Below are 17,380 nucleotides of genomic sequence, written 5' to 3'. Positions count from 1 at the left end.
ACAAACTATTTTATAACTTGGAAGAGGGATGTCGTAATCCAAGCTATAGAATATTTGAAGGTAGGTGAATGACGATTCACCAATTTCCACCATGAAAAACGAAATAATTTATTAGGTTTTAATTGGATTTGAAACTCCCAGATCTTTTGAGATTCATTGAACTTTGTTTCAATCTCGAGTGTGCCCTTCAGGTTTTGTGACTGGGATGCCGAGGATCATAAAACAAGGTGTGAAGTAACCATGCAAATTACTTGGTACCCTTAAGTGTTTACCCCTCAATCGATGTGCCGGTTAACCACACACGCTCCATCGATACTATGATAAACATTAAGTTACCCTTTGACTACCTTGTTAAATACGAGTTAGTATGCCGGTTAACCACACACGCTCCACTAACCGACTTAAACAAAGTGCAAAGTGTAATTTCATGGATTAACACCTTATTCACATTTTCCTAAGTAATTAAGATTGGGTATTTATAAAAGGTTTAGTTACTTAGTATTTATCATTAATACTTTTAATGAAGGGAGAACTATAGTCCTTGTCCTACACGTTCGGCTAACGACCCTCCACCGGTCAAGGAAGCGGTGGGTGAGAGTGGACACCCATTAAACTGCCATTTTATAGGCAGTAATCTTATATCCCCTTATAGATTGGCTTCATGAATGAGGCCTACTAACGGTAAGACTGACTTTACTCTTATATATATATATATATATATATATATATATATATATATATATATATATATATAAATATAAATATTATTAACTTATAATATTATAAAGTATAAGTGTTGAATTTTAACTTTTAAAATTCTAAGGTCTAGTTTGGAATTAAAGTATACATGGGGGGTAACTTTACAAATTCCAAAACTTGAGGACAAGTTTTGAAACCTTTCAAAACTCTTGGTTTTTTCATAACTTATGAGTTTAATTAAGGTTTAATGGAAAACAAAAAATTCAAGTTCCATAACTTGAGGACAAGTTATGGAAGACATTAAATCGTTTAATGATGACATTAAAAATAGAGACTCTTCTATTTTCATAACTTATGAGACTTAATGACACTTTAAAATGAAAAACTATTCACTTTCCATAACTTGAGGACAAGTTATGGAGTTCATAAAAACCATTAAGATCAAATATTCCAATTAACACAATAATCAAATAATTTTTCTATGATCTAGATTAAACTCATAAGTAAAGATAATTCACATCAACAATTTTCAAGAAATTAGATAATCATATAAACTAATACAAATCTTGAAACTTTGACAATTATCCTTTGAAGATTCTTGGACTTCATAACCTAAAGAGTTAATAAATGAGACATTTCACATCCATACCTTATGGAAGTTTCAAAACTCTTAAGATCATAATTTTAAAAAAAAACTTTTGAGTTCCAAAATTTTATGACAAAATTTGTAACTCCTTAAAACCACTTAGATCAAACTTTTAAAACAAATAAAATAATCATATCATTCTATCTTTTAATAAAATGACCTAATTCAACTCTTGTAGTAAGGTGACTCAAATTTTACAAATAATTAGTTTTTCATAAAATCAAGTAATTATCATAAAATTTGACAAACTTCATGTTTTTTTTTCTTTTTTTTTCCATCAACTTGAAAAAAAAATACATTTGCATCAAATATAGTAGAAAACAATCAGTATCTGATACCACTGTTAGGTTTTGGTATAATACAACATCCTATGGTGCACATACAACCCTAAATACCTTGGATCTATGTTTTCACTAATTATACATGCAAATGGTTTCCAAGGCATTAAACCTATAACTAGCATGCATTTGACATAAACCATATAATATACTAGTTAGGGAAACATACCTGTTATGTGGCTTGAAGTCTTGATGTATTTGGCCTTAAGAGCTTAACACCAATAGTATGAAATGCCTCAAATGGAATCACAACACACCTAGGACAAAGGTGGCTCTTGAGAGAGAATTCCATGCACCAAAACACCTCCATATTTCTCTAAGAAAAGAAGTGGTGATTTTGGCTATGGAGTAACCTATTTATATGTAGGATTCCAAGGGTCATGGGTATAAACCATAATCCATACCCATGGGTTTTATGATCCATGGTTCATGTGGACCAAATCTTTATGTATCCATACATAAACTTGGTCCAACATGGATCATAAGCCCAACACATATAAATATAACTAATTATCATAATTAGTCCCCATAGATTTAATTAGTCTCTTTTGATCACTAAATTAATTCCAAATTAATTCTTGATCGATACTAATTAAAACATATGATTTCATATTAATATATTATAACTAATAATATATTAATAAACCATAAATAACCTTCTCTCAAAAGTCCATCCTAACAAAGTGTCCTGATGATATGCAACCCAAATGGACCATGCTACTCTCGGGTCAAGTACATACCAATAATAGTTATGGACTTAGACATCTAATCCAACAGTAGCATCCTTCAATATGCTCATTATCCTGAACACCTTTCATTTTTTCCCCAATATTATCAATATTTGAAGTACTTGGCTTGTAGCATCCTTGAACACCTTCATTATCCATAACACATGTTGTAGCATCCTGATCAACAATCTTTTCCTTTAATTCATCAATATCATCTAAATTAAGCCTTTTGCTACAAGAACCTTCACTATTTTTGGAGTTCCTAATTCTACCCCTTCTATACTCTGGTGACAAATCATCAATTTTACTCCCAAAAAGTATCAAAGACATGTACTCACCAATAGGCTCATCATTAAATGGCTCATATTTCTCAATGGAGATTCCACATGAACTTCAGCCTCTTGATCATTATTTTCAGGTAATTCCTCAATCAAAACTTTACCTTTTGCATTTGGAGACATGAAGTAAGTCGGTAAATTTGTCTTCCCATGTTGTGTGTACATGTAACGCCCGCAGGTTCGGGCTAGTCAATTAAAAATAGAATAAGTTTTAAAAATGACATTTTATAGAAGATTATTTGAGATAAATAATCTTAACCAAAGTTATAGTCTATGTGACAAGGATTCTACACATATAAAAAACTCTAAAATCCGACTTCGTATGAAGAAGTTATGCTTCTTCGAAGTTTCACAATTAAACCGACACGGCTCTACGTATCATAAAAAGTGGATTTTTGATATATTGCTTATTAGCCTAAGTAATACAAAAAAAAGTCATAGTAGTCACAAAATCATGAAAGGGAATATAGGGAACGTCCAAATCTAACTTTGTGAGAGGAAATTTTGATTTTTCAAAGTTTCAGCGAAGTAGTATGGACATAGAAATCGAAATTCTAATCAGTTGATTGTTAGCCGAAACAATCTAAACGTGAATTAAAGATCTCGTAAATATGAACCCGTCGATATAAAAACAGCTGAGAACAGAGTTTGTATGAAGAAGTTACGAATTTCGCATGAACTTTAACAATCTAAATCGATCTAAATATGTGATTAAAATAATTAAGTGTTATGTGTGCCTATTATCTGTGATTAAGATCTTTTATGTTAGATAAAATTATATGAGTTGATTTTATTTAACCATATATGTATTTTTATACTTATAATATATGGGGTAGTAAAGGGTAAAGAGAGATGGAAATAATAATGAGAGGCCGAGACTTTTATAGTACTATCGGACTAGTAATATAGTTCCCTAGTAGGGTATTGATGATGACCATAAACTATTCTAGATAAGTCAGGTCAAACATAGACAGGCTTGCAACCTGTAGATGTTTATAAGCCATACACGAACATGTAGGTTTATACATGTATGTATCAGTCTATCATACACAGGCATGTTTACAACCTGTAGATGTTAATAAATCGTTTTGCAGGCAGGTCTACGACTTGCAGGCATTAATGAATTATATGCGGACACGTCTACGACCTGTAGGTGTTACTAAACTATACATGGGCAAGTACTCGACCTGTAAATGTTAAAGAACCACATATGGACAAGATTACGACCTGTAGGTATGAATAAAATATTCATGTGGGGATTATGTTCACCCCATGGCTATCTTATTAGCCTATATTGTTAAGGAATCCCCAAGGAAGTATTGTTCACATAGATATCCTTTAGGATAGATCCCTTGAGATCATCAGTCTAGGATCAGGGAGTGAGAATAACGGGAATGATTAACTGGGTTAATTGTTTGATGTGAATTATATAATTATAGCAAATTAATTATAATATTGTGGGTTGAAAACCTTATGTATTCACCATGTTTCCCAACCTGACACACTCAACTTCTTTGTATCACAGGTAGCGATACGAAGATATAATTCGTTGAGAGATCCGAGGAGTTTTAGGTCATTAGTTTAATTACTGTAAGGCCTGTCTGCTTATGTTTTCCGTGCCGATGATGACATACCAAGTTTTTAATAATCAATTAAAAAACATTTCTTCGAAAATACTTTTATGGAAAAATTCTGCATTTATAAATAAACCATGTTTTAAAATAAGCATAAAATAAAATAGTCTTTTCTGGCCGAGAAAATTGGGGATGTCACAATACGCCTCAATCAACTTGTTATGTGGAATACATTTAGATAGATTAATAACATTTTGATCATTTCCTAACCTCTAAGACCAAATTGAAAGTCACAATTGGTATCTTAAAATGGTAGTATATGATTAGGGAGTCTGAGACATCAACTTCATTTGTCCGTAGGTTTGGGTAACCTAAGTTAAGCATTACGGCATCAAGTTCATGTACATAGAACTCATCTATATCAACATAATCAACATAACACACTTCACCTCCAATGTACTTTATATCAGGTAACTTAGTAAACTTCCTACCTGATGTAGCTTAATAACCATGTGGGTGCACCCGCTATAACAAACAATACATGATAACAAAGTCAAAAATTTGCATTTTTTAGTCTGAAAATCGAGTTTTTAACCAAAATGGGGTTGTTGAAAAAAATATTTACCGATTTAGTATAGTTTGAAAAATATTTACCAAACTAGTGTTTTTCTTCATTTTTTATTTATTTTTTAATATTTCTTATTGTTTTTCTATTTATTTAAAATATCGGCTTTTTTACTTTTTTTAATTTCACTTTTTTTACTATTTATTGTTTTTAAATATCAGTTTATTTTTTATTTTATTTTAATTTTAATTTTATTTCAAGTTTTTTTTATTTATTTAATATACATTTAACATAAATATCTAGACAAAATTGCAAGAATGGTCCCTGTGGTTAGGTGGAAATTGCCACTTTGGGCCAAAAAGGTTTGGGCTATCATTGATGGTCCATAGGTTTGCATTTTGTTGCCACTTTGGTCCAAAACCTTAACTGTCGTCACTTTTCCCCCGTTACCATCCATTTGACTTGTCAAATGGAGGGTATTTTCATCATTCCCTATTTTACTCCCTATATTTAATTAATAAATTCCTTTTACGTATCCATCCCTTACCGCCATACGGATAAAAGCGTCGATCATACTCACATTTATAGTCTTAATTGATGGGTTTTAGCCATAAGAACTTTCCTATGTGCGCATGCAAAACCCTAATGCTCGGATCTAGGCTTTCTAATTGAACATGCTTTGAATCCAAGACTTCTAATGACTAATAAGGAATATGAACAATACTAAATCAGATCTAGAATCATACCTTTGAATCTCTTGTTTGATCTTGTTGTCTTGGAGCTCTAGAGTCACAATTGTCACTCCTCTAATGGCTTACAAACACCAAATATCAAGGAGGATGATTTGAGAGAGAGGAGAGGGGAGGAATTCGGCCAGGGGTTCTCTACTTTTGATCAAGTGTCGATTTCCCTTTGCCATAGGGTCTATTTATAGACTCCTTAAGGGTTACAGCTTAAACCCTAATTGGATAATCTTCTCTTAAAGCAATCCAAATCCATTCCTTAGATAGACTTGGACGATTTTAAGCTATCTCTAGCTTCTAGAATCCGTCCACCCCTATCCAATATGGATTTACAGTCTAAAGTTTAACTATCAAACAATTGACAGTTTATACCCTCTTATTTAATTAATCTCTTTAAGTCACCAAATCAATTCTAATTAATTCTATGACTTATATTAATCAAATAACAATATTATTATTCTTTATATTATTCCCATAATATATTAATAATATTTATTCTCTCTTAATAAATCATCCTATCAAGTTGCTATGGTGAAGGCAACCCAAAAGGACCATGCACAACCGGGTCAAATACTTGTCTAATATAGTTGCAGCCTTAGACACTATTCCAACAGTCTCCCACTTGGATAAGTCTAGTAACTATATGCACAAGTACAATTCGGTTTGCAATCGTAGCTCTCAAAGACGCCGTCAAACTCTGATCTAATCAACCTTGTCCTTTCGATAAGGGATCGTACAGTCCTCTGTTAGATATCATGCTGACAATTCTATGGAATGATTAGTCAAGCATTTAGGTTTCTCGATCTCTGATTTATTTGACATAGAACTTAATCGAACACATCAATTCAGTTCTGACCGGGCCCGGCACATAAGTCAAATCAAATCATCGAGCGGCCGAAATATCGCTTTTACCTTCTTAGATAAAAGTTACAGATAAACTTCGACTTATATGCATTTACTTATTCATTAACCAACTATACACAACAATGCGTTTTATAACACCAAGTTACTGATGCGTTTTTGCATTATCAATGTACAACCAATTAACAAATAACAAACCATATATCTAGGTTTTAAGACTATATGATATTATCGTCTTGCGATCACCCTTTTATATCATATTCCATAAGGTGATTCCAGCAAGCGCGGGTTTGTTCCAATGCTCAAAACTAGTTCATAAGCACTCATGAATGTTGCAGCAACCCTTTGCTATGTCTAACACCATTTAGACATTCTACACACCAATTCATGACAATCTTCATTCATATCTACTTCCAACATATGAACGATTGTGGACAATTTGAACAATTCTATTGTTCCTAATAATTTCAATTATTCTGGAAGTCAAAACATGCAAAGTGAAACAATAGTTAAACAATTAACATAAGACAGTAACATTACTCATAAATAAAACTCCTTTATTTAATCATCAAATGTTAATTACATTTATCTATTACACGTTTGTAATACTATCTAATCTATGCTAATATCATCCTTCAGCCCAATACTCCTAGCATGCTGCAAGTGCTTAACCCTACTCAGTCCCTTCGTAAGCGGATCTGCTGGGTTATCTTCTGATGATATCCTCTTCACTACGATGTCTAATGAAGTGATATTTTCTGTCGATATGTCTTGATCTACCATGATCCCTCGGTTCCTTGGTCAAGGCAACCGCTCCTTCGTTATCACAGAAAATCTCCATGGGCTCCTTTATGGCAGGTACTACTCCAAGATCACCGATGAAGTTCTTTAGCCATATTGCCTCCTTCGACGCTTCGCTCGCTGCAATGTACTCTGATTCGCACGTTGAATCAGCTATGGTTTCCTGCTTGGAACTTTTCCAAGTCACTGCTCCTCCATTTAGGGTAAAGACCCAGCCCGACTGCGAACGGTAGTTGTCTCTGTCGGTCTGAAAGCTGGCGTCACTATACCCTCGCACCTTCAAGTCATCACTCCCCCCGAGGACTAAGAACCATTCCTTCGTCCTCCGAAGGTACTTAAGGATATTCTTCACCGCAATCCAATGGGCTCTGTCAGGGTTCCCTTGATATCTACTAACCATGCTCAAAGCAAAGGCTACATCAGGGCGAGTACAAGTCATAGCGTACATGATTGAGCCAACTGCGGAAGCGTATGGTACTCGGCTCATTTCTGCTATTTCAGCTTCGGTAGTCGGACTTTGAGTCTTACTCAACTTGGAATTACTTTGTATCGCTAATTCTCCCTTCTTCGAGTTTTCCATACTAAAACGTTTTAGTACCTTCTCTAAGTGTAACGCCCGCAAATCTGGGCTAGTCAAATTAGAGGCAATAGGGGTCGAAAACGACTTTTCGACAAAAGATTATTTAGAATAAATAATCTTAATCAAGTTGTAGAGTATGTTACAAGGTTTTCGTACATATAAAGAACGCCGAAAACCGAGTTATAACGAAGAAGTTATGACCCGTTGAAGTTTCGCGACGGAACCGGCACGATACCGGGAAGCGTAAATAGTGAATTTACGATAGAGCGAGATTTAGCCTTAGCAATCTAAACGAAAGTCGTAGAATATGTTAAACTAAGAACATCGATAAAAAGAACGCCCAAATCTGACTTCGTATGAGGAAGTTATGATTTTTCTAAGATTTAGCATAGCAGTGCACAGCCTGAAATCTGAATTTTAGATCGGTCGATTTTTAGCCGACGGGATCTAAATGAAAGTTGTAGTACTCATAAATACCAACGCGTGGATATAAAGAACGTCGATAATAGAGCTCGTATGCAAAAGTTATGGACGAAGCTTAGTCCCTACTTTTCGAGCGCGGCGAATTCGATACAGTTTTGTAAATCCAAGATAGAATGAGAATTAGCCAACGAGGTCTAAATGAGAGTTGAAGATCTCATTAATAGGAACTCAACGGTAAAAAGACAGACAAAAACGGAACTCGTATGCGAAAGTTATGGACGAAGCTTAGTCCCTACTTTTCGAGCGCGGCGAATTTGATACAGTTTTGTAAATCCGAGATAGAATGAGAATTAGCCAACGAGGTCTAAATGAAAGTTGAAGATCTCATTAATACGAACTCAACAGTAAAAAGACAGACAAAAACGGAGCTCGTATGCAAAAGTTACGGACGAAGCTTGGAGACTACTTTACTATACACTTCCTATAAATACAAGGGTGAACTCCTCATATTTTCTTCACACCATAAGCCTTTCTTTCTCTCTCTAACTTCTCTCTAGCCTCCCTAAACCCCTCCCAAGTCTACGGAACCTCCCTAGCACGAGAAGAAAGCCCCGGAGCGCCCGACGGCTCCGAGAAGAAAAGCTTTCGGCTCGGACGCTGCTCCAGCGAAGCCTGGTTTTTAATAAAAACCCGCTGTAAGTGAGCTACGCCTATAGTATATTTAATATAGATTTTATTTAATTATAGTAACATTGTTAGGACCTTAAAATAATTATTTAGGCTATTATTATGAGTTATATTTAGTGTTATTTAACGCTTATATAATAGTAATAATAGCTAGACTATTAAATTAGTCTCGTCAAGCGTTAGACTAAACTCTAGTGGTAATGATACTAGGTTTCGTCAAGGGATAATTGTTTTAAGAGTAACGAAGTGCTGTCCGAGTGCCGACTCACCACCTTTCAGGTGAGTGCATAGTCCCTTTCATCTTACACATAGATATGAAGTATTTTATATAAACTGCGTGCTATGTGTGCACATTATCTGAATACTTGCTGTCTATGTTGGTTGAACGTTTTATACATGTTTTAAAGGACTTAAACTGTATACGTATTTTATATATACGGAAATGTTGGGTATGAGATGGGTAGATGAATGATGAGAGATAGAAGATGACGTGAGTATACATTGGCAGCTATAGACTTAGTGCCTATGGGACAAACACCGGTAGCTATGGACTTAGTACCTTTTAGACGTTGGTAGCTATGGATTTAGTGCCTATTGAGAATTGGTAGCTATGGACTTAGTACCTATTAGTTAGACGCTGGTAGCTAAGGATTTAGTACCTGTTGAACATTGGTAGCTATGGACTTAGTACCTATTAGATAAAGACTGGTAGCTATGGATTTAGTACCCGATGAATAGACTATAGCAGCTATGGAATTAGTGCTTTATGAACGAACATTGGCAGCTATGGATTTAGTGCCAGTCCTATAACCCTGGAAGTAAGGGACTTCGGAATAAACGAATGCAGGATAGACGACTCTTAGGTTAAATCCTTAAGAGTAAAGAAGATAACGGGGATGGGTAATGGGGTTAATTGTTTGATGATTAAACATAACAATTATATTATTGTGGGTTGAAAACCCTATGTACTCACCAGGTTTCCCAACCTGACCCACTCAGTTTATGTATATCACAGGTGACGAAGTGAAGTGACATTACACTGAGAGATTTAAAGAGATGTAGATCACTAGTGTAAATCATTGTAAGTTCTATTTATGCTTATGTTTCGGTATTAACGATGACATCCCAAACATTTTAAAATGAAATAAATACGTTTTCTCGAAAATGTTTTAATAACGTATTTACCATGTTTTTCTGGGAACACATTCCGCAACCTTTTTATAAAACGAAGTACTCTGATTTTCATAAAGCATAAACAAAATCGGTCTTTTCTGGCCGTGATTTTGGGGATGTCACACTAAGTAAGTGTTCTGACTAAGTCCTATTAGTCTCTTACTTCTCTCTCTTACTATCCTTATTCCCAAAATGTAAGAAGCCTCTCCAAGGTCCTTCATAGCGAAGCACTTCCCGAGCCAGGACTTAACTTCCTGCAGAGTCGGGATGTCGTTTCCTATGAGTAATATGTCATCAACATATAGAACGAGGAAGCTAACTATACTCCCACTGGCTTTGACATATACACATGATTCATCTTCGCTTCGTACAAATCCAAACTCTTTGACTTTCTCATCGAAACAAAGATTTCATCTGCGAGACGCTTGCTTAAGTCCATAAATGGACTTCTCAAGCTTACACACTCTATTCGGATGCTTCGGATCTACAAACCCCTCTGGCTGAGCCATGTAAACATCCTCAACCAACTTTCCGTTAAGGAAAGCGGTCTTGACATCCATTTGCCAAATCTCATAATCATGAAATGCGGCAATTGCTAGCATCACTCTAATAGATTTTATCTTTGCAACTGGTGAGAAGGTCTCATCATAGTCAACTTCGGGAGTTTGAGTAAAGCCCTTCGCGAACAATCGTGTTTTATATGTGTGTACGTTTCCATCCACGTCGGTCTTCTTCTTGAAGATCCATTTGCACCCAACGGTCTTACGTCTGGGCACATTATCAACCAAATTCCAAACTTGGTTATCATACATGGATTGGATCTCGCTATCCATTGCCTCTTTCCATTTTGCAGACTCCGGGCCTGCCATGGCTTCCTTATAGCTATTAGGTTCATCAAGATTTATTAGTGTACCATCACTAATATACGTATCCCCTTCGGTAGTAATATGAAAACTGTAAAACTGGGGTTGAACTCTAACTCTATCGGAACGTCTAAGCGGTAAGGACTCGTCAATCTGTTCAACCGGAGTTTCCTCCTCAGGTTGAGTGCCAACGGTAGAGGTTCCTTCATCTATTGACTCTTGAATCTCTTCAAGCTCGATTTACCTCCCACTGTCTCCTTGGCCTATGAGTTCTCGCTCTCGGAAAACTCCTCTTCTCGCAACAAAGACAACATTGTCCTTCGGTCTATAGAAGAGATATCCAAAGGATTTCTGCGGGTAGCCGATGAAAATACATCGCTCACTTCGAGGTTCGAGCTTGTCGTGAGTATCTCGTCTTACAAAAGCCTCGCAACCCCAAACCTTGATATGTGCTAACGAGGGAGCTTTCCCTGTCCACATCTCGTGAGGTGTTTTGGCAACCTTCTTAGTAGGGACTCGGTTAAGGATATGGGCGGCAGTCTCTAAGGCATACCCCCAAAAAGAGATAGGTAGTGAAGCACGACTCATCATAGAGCGAACCATATCCAATAAGGTTCGATTACGCCTTTCTGCCACACCATTCAACTGCAGTGTCCTAGGAGGCGTCAATTGTGAAACTATTCCACACTCCTTGAGATAATCGTGGAATTCAAGACTTAGGTACTCTCCTCCTCGATCAGATTGAAGCATCTTGATTTTCCTGCCCAATTGATTCTCCACTTCATTCTTGAATTCTTTGAACTTTTCAAAGGTTTCTGACTTTTGCTTGATCAAATAGATATTCCCATATCTACTATAATCATCGATGAAAGTCACGTAGAAGCGGTTCCCATCCTTTGTGGTTGATCTAAACGGTCCACATACATCGGTATGTATTAGGTCCAATAGACCTTCTCCCATTTCACACGTGCTCGTGAAGGGTGATTTAGTCATCTTTCCAAGAAAACAAGACTCGCACGTGTCATCTTCCCTAAGGTCGAATGACTCCAACACTCTATCCTTTTGGAGTTGGGCTATGTGTTTCTTGTTGACATGTCCAAGACGACAATGCCAAAAGGATGCTTTATCCATACTAGTGGAAGAATCTATGTTTAAAACATCATTTCCTAAGTTATCAACAATCATAACAGTCTCATAAATTCCATTACATGATATAGCTTCAAAGTAAAAGACACCATTTAGATAAGCCAAAATAGAACCATTCTCATTATTAAAAGAAAATCTAAAACCTTGTCTAAACAAACCATGAAATGAAATGATGTTTCTAGCCATTTCTGGCGAGTAGCAACAATTGTTCAAATCTAAACACAAATTATTCCTAAGCACTAAAGAATACACTCCAATCTTGGTCACAGGCGACGATCTTCTGTTCCCCATGATTAGATTGATCCTTCCTTGCTCCACATCCCTAATTCTTCTTAGTCCCTGCACATTAGAACAAATGTGATAACCACAACCGGTATCAAGAACCCAAGAAGTAGCATGATTAGAATCGTTAGATTTAATTGTGTATATACCTGCGAAAGATGGCTTGATCTTTCCTTCCTTGATGGCTTGCAGGTATTCTGGGCAACTTCTCTTCCAATGTCCTATCTTGTGGCAGTGGTGGCACTCTGCCTCCTTAAGGTTAGGGCAGGGCTTAGCGGGATCAACTTTGGTCCCATTTGAAGAGGCACCATCTCGGGCTTTAACCTTGCGATAGTTCTTAAACGAAGCCTTCCTCTTCTTTCCCTTTCCTTGACCAATAGCCAAGACAGAAGCAGCGGGTGGATTGGGAGTTGGTGCAACAGACTTGTCTTTGAAGTTGCTCTCAGCGACCCTCAAGAGACCTTGGAGTTTGCTTAGGGTGACCTCCTCTTTGTTCATGTGGTAGGTCATCCTAAATTGATTGTACATCGGAGGCAAAGAGTGAAGCACCATGTCGATCGCCAAGTCTTCCCCAAAGTCAACATTTAACTTGCAAAGGCGGTCGACATACCTTTGCATCTTTTGCAGGTGCACGGTAAGAGACTCTCCATGACCCATCTTAGCGGAAATCATGTTAGTGAAAATCTCATAATGCTCTTGTCTCGCGTTCTGGTGGTATCTCTCCAATAAGTCTTGATGCATCTCGTACGGGTACATGTCCTCGTAGGACTTTTGGAATTCGGAGTTCATGGTGGCTATCATGATGCAATGTACTTTCGTTGCATCGCGCTCATGAGTTTCAAAAGCGGTAATTTCAGCCGGAGTAGCGATTTCAGGGTTGATTTTCTCGAGCTTCTCATCGAGGACATACTCCTTATCCTCATAGCGAGCAATGGTGCGAATGTATCTTATCCATTCGCTAAAGTTCGTTCCATCGAAAGTGACCTTTTGGCAAAGGCTCATCAATGTGAAAGAACTAGCAACAACGTTGTTTGCGTTCGACATCTACAAATAGAAAGGACAAATATAGATTAGAATATGAATCCCTAATTATCACCCAATAAGAAAAATTAGGGCTAGGATCCAACAACAATATTTACATATTAGAAAAGGGATGCCGTAATCTAACATGCAAATAAATTGAAGGTAAGTGAATGACGATTCACTAATTCTCCACCATAAAAAAAAACTAACTATAAGTCCTAAATGTATTGAGAATTCCTAGGTTCAGAAGAGATTCATTCAAACTATTCAATGGCATGTTTAAATCTCGATATGCCCCTCTAGTTTGTGACTGGGATACCGAGGATCACAAAGCGGGTGTGAATTACCATGCAAATTCACATGGTGCCTTCATTGTAACGATCACCTATTCGATGTGCCGGTAAACCACACACGCTCCATCAAACCATGATAAACAATGAATCACCCTTTGCCACCTTTGCTTAGAACCAATTAGTGTGCCGGTAAACCACACACGCTCCACTAACTTCTTAGCAAGGGTGCAAAGTGTAATTTCATGGGATTGCATCAATTCACTTTTCCTAAAGTAACTAAGATTGGGAAATTTTAAAAAATGTGTAGTTACTTTGTATTACTTATTATACTTTTAATGAGAGGATGAGGTTGCCCTATCCTACCCGTTCGGCTAACGACCCTCCACCGATCAAGCAAGCGGTGGGTGTGAGTGTACACCCATTAAGCGCCATTTTATAGGCCGCAACCTTATACTCACCTTATAGATCGGCTTCGTGAATGAGGCCTACTAACGGTAAGACTAGCATTTTAGTTATACATACATACATATATATATATATATATATATATATATATATTATTCTTGTAATATTATATTAGTATAGGGTTGTATTTTAAACCTTTTAAAATCTTGGGTTTGAAATTTAAATTGTCTAAATTAAAACTTTTAATCACAAAATATAAATTTCAAAACTTGAGGACGAGTTTTAAACATTTAAAACATGGAGGATCAAATAACAAATAATTTTAATTAACAATTAATTTCCTAATTATCTATATTTGATTTATTCAAGATTTCTTGTAAGATAATTACCAAATTAATCAAAATAATTAATCAATTATCATATAAGGAAATTAAATATTTTATTAGTTTGATAAATATCTTTAATTAGATCAAGATTATAGTCATATATATCAAAAAATCGGATTAGGGTTGATCTAATATGATTAAGGTAAGTTTCCATAAGATAATCATGAAGAAATCCCGAATTTGGCCATTCCTGACGCTTGGACTCGTCGAGTGCACCAAGGGACTCGCCGAGTCCACTATGGAACTCGCCGAGTCCATGACTCAGAAACACAAAAATCGAATTTTGTAGTTAAGTTTCAAACAAATAAGCAACAATTTAATGAAAACCAAGCTAGGCTCTGATACCACTGATGGGTTTTAGCCATAAGAACTTTCCTATGTGCGCATGCAAAACCCTAATGCTCGGATCTAGGCTTTCTAATTAAACATGCTTTGAATCCAAGACTTCTAATGACTAATAAGGAATATGAACAATACTAAATCAGATCTAGAATCATACCTTTGAATCTCTTGTTTGATCTTGTTGTCTTGGAGCTCTAGAGTCACAATTGTCACTCCTCTAATGGATTATAAACACCAAATAGCAAGGAGGATAATTTTAGAGAGAGGAGAGGGGAGGAATTCGACCAGGGGTTCTCTACTTTTGATCAAGTGCCGATTTCCCTTTGCCATAGGGTCTATTTGTACTTGTAGACTCCTTAAGGGTTACAGCTTAAACCCTAATTGGATAATCTTCTCTTAAAGCAATCCAAATCCATTCCTTAGATAGACTTGGACGATTTTAAGCTATCTCTAGCTTCTAGAATCCGTCCACCCCTATCCAATATGGATTTACAGTCTAAAGTTTAACTATCAAACAATTGACAGTTTATACCCTCTTATTTAATTAATCTCTTTAAGTCACCAAATTAATTCTAATTAATTCTATGACTTATATTAATCAAATAACAATATTATTATTCTTTATATTATTCCCATAATATATTAATAATATTTATTCTCTCTTAATAAATCATCCTATCAAGTTGCTATGGTGAAGGCAACCCAAAAGGACCATGCACAACCGGGTCAAATACTTGCCTAATATAGTTGCAGCCTTAGACACTATTCCAACATTAATTACATAGATAGTCGTTTCCACTTCGATTTTCATTAACTGAGGATCAAGAACCCTAATCCCATTTCCAGCTTGTGTGCTTCGATCAAGTGAGTTGATCAGTTAATGCAAGTTCCAATGTGGAATGTAAGGTTGTATGAGAAAGCATTCAACGCAAGGGTGGTTTATGGTACGTAATTTTTATTTTGCTCACTAAGTTGCCTTTTTATGTGAAATCTTCTCATCTGAAACTTCTTTTTTGTTCTTGTTTTGAAGATGGATACCCTACTCTGTTTACCATCAAGCTACATCATGGGGGAGAGTTCACAAAGTTTCCAGATGTGAACTACATTGATAGAACTGTGACATATGTTGACATGGTCGATATAGAAGAGTTTTCTGTTCATGAAATGGATGTCATCATGAAAGGGTTAGGATACTCAGTTCCCCCAGTTATCTATTATCATTTTCGGTTGCCCAAAGAAGACATGCATTTTGGACTACGTGCCCTAGGAAACGATGATGATGTTCGTAATCTTGCCCAATATGTGAAGGAACATAAAGTCATAAGGATGTACACTGAACATGGTTTTACAAAATTGCTTACTTACTTTATGGCTCCTAAACTTATTAAAAAGGTCACTATTGAGCAATTAGATGAAATTAAGGAACATGAAACCACCACAACTGATAACCAAGCTAGTGATAGGAAAAGGAGTTGGACCAAGGACAAATCTTTGTCATTATCCCCTGTTTTACATAATGAAGGTGCTTTGTCAATATCCCATGTTTTACATAATAAAGGTGATTTCTCATTATCCCCTGAGTATAATAGGAAAAGGAGTTGGACCAAGGACAAATCTTTGTCATCATGCAATAAGAAATTGGCCATGGGTGATGTTAGTGAAGCTAATGTATATGGGGATAAGGATCATGCACCTAATGATTTTGATGAGGCAACTAATGAATTTGATCTTGGATTGTACCAACATATTTTAGAATCTAATTCTGAATTTGATAATGGATTCAATGAAGAGAAGGAATGGGATGAAGGGGAGGAGGTAGTTAATGAAGTTAGTGCTAATGTAGATATGAGGAATTATGAGAAAAACATATCAGAAATTTAATGGTATGGTTTATGGTATGTTTAATTTGATGTTAATTGCATACTTTACAATGTTTAAATCATACAATTGGATGTTATGGTTTATGGTATGTTTAATTTGTTGTTAATTGCATATTTTACAATGTTTAAATTTGTTGTTAATTGCATACATAAATGGAATGGTCAACATATAGATACCAAATATAATTTCCATTGACATTTTGTTGCAAAACATGTCTTACATGGATTACATTGCTTACATCTTGAACAAAATACTACTTTCATACAACTTACCAAAATATTACACTGCTTACTGCTCACAGCTTACATCTTCAACAAAAAACTACATACCCAAACTATTAAATTCTTAAGCTACTTGTAAAATAGAACATACACAAAGAAAATCCAACTGCATAACAGGTAAATTTTGAGTCTTGTGGTCTGAGCCTTCACTTTGTTTATTGTCCTCAGCAATCCAGGTATGATGGCTTTTGAACGTTCACACATTGGACCATCATACCACCCAATAAAGCGACACTTCGATCCCTTCAAAAAAAAGACAACACATGTTCTTAACATGTAATGCGACAACAATGATGCAAATACAAAATCCATTTGCTTACCT

This window comes from Lactuca sativa, chromosome 4, assembly GCF_002870075.4.
Source record: "Lactuca sativa cultivar Salinas chromosome 4, Lsat_Salinas_v11, whole genome shotgun sequence".
Taxonomy (NCBI): Eukaryota; Viridiplantae; Streptophyta; class Magnoliopsida; order Asterales; family Asteraceae; genus Lactuca; species Lactuca sativa.
This window is presented reverse-complemented; position numbering follows the sequence as displayed.